At 41.8% G+C, this 3706-nt stretch overlaps 1 long non-coding RNA gene across 1 annotated transcript in view; it reads left to right on the top strand.

Annotated features, from left to right (window-relative positions):
- The window catches only part of LOC138050387 (uncharacterized), a 2965-nt gene extending 619 nt beyond the window's left edge, over nucleotides 1-2346 (top strand). The window contains exon 2 of the long non-coding RNA XR_011132597.1: nucleotides 1941-2346. This is a non-coding gene — a long non-coding RNA (uncharacterized lncRNA). The remainder of the gene's footprint in view (nucleotides 1-1940) is intronic.
- The last annotated feature ends 1360 nt before the right edge of the window (nucleotides 2347-3706 follow it).

Genomic DNA, 3706 nt, shown 5'->3' on the forward strand with positions numbered 1-3706 from the left:
TGCCATTGTTACGCAAGCGGCCAATCAAAAATATAGTTCAAGTCGATTATCCCAGAGTCTCTCCGCGCGCTCACCACTGACGAAGAAGTTCGAGGACTCTGGGTACGAGAATGTTATTAGGGTCGTCACGCAACGCTCCACCCCACTAAGGACGTTAGTGGGGAGGAGCATTGCGTGATCACCCTAATAACGGCTGCGAAGGAGACTATAGATAACATCGACCTAAACCTGGTGAGCCATATATGCCGCTCACAAAGTGGAACTTTTAATAAGTAACTCTCTTTTTTTTTTCTTTCGTTTTCTTTATACCCGTTACAGGACCCGTCCCGACAGTGGGTAGAGCGCCGGAAGTGTGTTAGCCGCAAGTTGAACGACTGAAAATCAATTCGCTAACAACAGGACCCAACCTGGGATAATTTATGACACGAAGAAAATTACTGTAACGTCTCGAAAATTACCGGTCTATTGACCGTTTTGTGACTGAAATAATCCTCGCCGCGATCGATCAGAAGCGAGAGAGCCAGGAGCGAGCGAAAACGACTCCGCTGACATATCGATGGCTCACCAGGTTTAGGTCGATGTTATCTACTGCTTTCCATTCGGCAGTGCGCGATTTCCATTCGACCGGAATTTCGATAATTTCATGTGGCGAATGGGACAACATTCCCTGTTGTCCGCTCGAAACCAATCACTTCAAAGAGTATTCCCCCAAAATGGAAACAGAAACTGCGCCTTAATTAAGGAGGAATGAACCAATAGAACGGGATTTTCCAGTTGTTTTGAAATTCCGCAACTTTATTAAGACCACTTCGTGTGGTATACCCAAAATTTCCGAAAATCTTTCCATGAATACTGTTCCATTCGATTCTTTACCCTGGTTTTTTGAAATCTTTGGTACCGCCCAGTAGCACCTGGTCCCAAGCTTAACGCGTTCTGCCAATTTGGAAAAGCAGTGTTTTAATACCGTTTAATGACGGCAAGCGTAATTTTGCCTGGTTTGTCAGGGTAATTACAAAGTTGTTGATAGTTATTCGATGGTCATCCCAATGGAAATTTCACTAGCCTGCGACCAGACTTCAGTCTCTTCGCAGGCAGGGGAAGGGAGAGCTTTTCACAGCAAAGTACGCCCCTTCTGTAAAATCACGCGATCCCTGAGGCTGTGCAAATCACAACAAATTGTCGCTATACCTCTAGTTCGATAGCACCTGAGTTAAAGCCTACAAATAAAGAGTAACGACCTCTGCCCGATCCGACAGTTGTTCCGCGATACAAGAAAAAATTATATCGATATATCTCGCGGGCATGATGCAAATAGGACAGGGCGTAAGTCATATGCAGAGAACAGGGGAAACTGTAACAGTTTTTTTCTTTCTTAGTCATTTTACAAATAATGTAAAGTGATAAAGTGGAGAATCGACCCTAGCACTTCCTAGAAATTTAAGAAATTGTCTCTTGGAGACACCTGAAAATTATAGTTGCCTTCAACGAGGTTCAACGGGATACGCACCCAGGACCTCTGCAATACCGATACAGCGCTTTACCAACTCAACTACTGCTTCACTCATAGCTCAGTTGGTAAAGCATCAAAACCAAACCCATTTTCCTAAATTTGATTAATCCATGCAACAATTCTGAGGTTTACTCCTCCCTAATCGCTATATTACGCACACAGTCTTTTTGCATGCTCTAATACACTCGGGTTATACAGAAATTAAAGGATTGGAAACTATGTAGATTTTGGAGTAATTCTTTTCACAAGCAGTCCGTCCCTTTCATTCGTTCATTGTCACGCCTTTAAAATGTAGACATCAGTTTTCTCAAGCCAAGTTTAAAAACCTTGTATAAGTGTCTTTCATTTTAGTTTATTGTATTTTCATTTGTTTTCCTTGACAATTTCTGCTTTCAGTTAACTCCCATGTAACATATATCTTCTTTTATAGGTTATTACGGCCACAACTGTATCTTGAACATAATAAAAAAAATCAAAGTGGGCTCCAAGCAACCATTAGATAGCCGCATTAGCTTCAGAGGACGCAGATAGGGTTTGGAAGTGGGAAAACTCCTGAGTCCAGTCATAATTGAAATCCAATCTAAGGATCGCTACTGGCTTTTCAACCAGAGGAGAAAAGAAGAGCAACCTGCGTGCACAAATTGTATCTAAACCTTACAAAGACGCTTAGTAATCAACGGTGTCAACGAACGGACCAATTCAACTCAAACCCTGAGGGGAACATTTTTAATTTCCTTGTGATAAAAAAATTTAAAAAGCTTAGCCAAACGGATTTAACTTGCATGATGGGTCAACAAGATCCAACCAGCCATGAATAAAACAAATGTATAATTGAAGTGTGGTTTTGAAGATTTGATCCTCTTTCTTATCTGGACAATTTAAGCATTTGTCTCTTGGGGATTACTGAAAAATGGGCCATTTCCGAGTTTCTGTTTGTCTCAGTTTCGAAGTGAGTCTTGGTGCTCAACTATTGCAAGGGAAATGAGTTTGCTTTGTATAAGAATACCCAACTCATTTTCATTTGAATGGTTGTGCACCAGGACTCCCTTTGAAACTGAGGCATGCAGCAACTCGGAAATGGGCTATTCCGGGGGCTTCCATGCAACGGGATTCGAGCCCATGACCTTCGCGATGTCGGTGTAATACTGACCTACAAAGCCACTCAGTTGGGAGCAGGTCAATTTGTTGGGCATTCAGTTCTGACCTCATCAACTCCTCAGTGTTCCCATGCTGTCAATTGAGTGGCTTCATAACTCTCAACTGTGTGGCTTCATAGCTCAGTTGATAGAGCACGTCACCGGAATCGCAGAGGTCATTGGTTCGAATCCAGTTGAGGCCACCTGAATTTTTCAAATGACCATTAAGAGACGATTGCTTAAATTGTCCAGACAAGTCCGAGTATATCACTTCTCTCTTTCGTTTTTCACGATCCAACATGTTGGACGATTTACTATAGCGTAAGGCCTCATTTGATTTCTGTCATATATACCATGTTTGATGATGTTGAAAGAAGTTTTGATTTCCATCAAACATTGCATCATCATCATCCAACATTGCTTGTGTTCCTGGGTGTGGACAATTAAGGTTGTAGATCGCGTTTGTCAACAGTTGAAAGCGCGCATGCCCAATAACGTGACGCCTAGCTCAGTATCGATATCCGTGACAATGATTTTTTCGCGACTCGCCTCTTCAGTAAAAAGCAGCAAAATTGCGAGTAAGCAAAGTTTTGAATCTTTGTACGATGAAAGTTTCACCGATGTCTGTTCGAATGGAAAAGGAAAGGGAAAAGAATTCCATCTTTTCGGATTTGACAGCTAAAAATGAAGTCACGGCACGTCACGTCACGGGGGAATAAAAAGTTTTCCTTTCAGAAAGTTACCTTCCACAAACTTCCCACTGAACTACAGTTGCTTCCCGAATAGACCTTTTACAGTGCCAAATTTGCAAAAATGAACTCTTCCGAATACGCAAGGGACTATATTTCTCCGGTTCCGAAATTTGATTCAAGTTTCTCTTGACAAACGTCGAACTCTAGCTAGAGGGTAACCCAGCGAAAAGTTTGAGATTCGTAGGGACCATTCCATCCAAACAGGTGTTTTAAGAAATATTTCACTGGGTGCTCTTGTTCTTCAATTAGGTTAATTGCGTAAGTAGACTTAAGACTCAGCATTCACTTCAATTTATTTCAGGTTTATT

The sequence above is a fragment of the Montipora capricornis genome, chromosome 6 (genome assembly GCF_036669925.1).
Source record: "Montipora capricornis isolate CH-2021 chromosome 6, ASM3666992v2, whole genome shotgun sequence".
NCBI lineage: Eukaryota > Metazoa > Cnidaria > Anthozoa > Scleractinia > Acroporidae > Montipora > Montipora capricornis.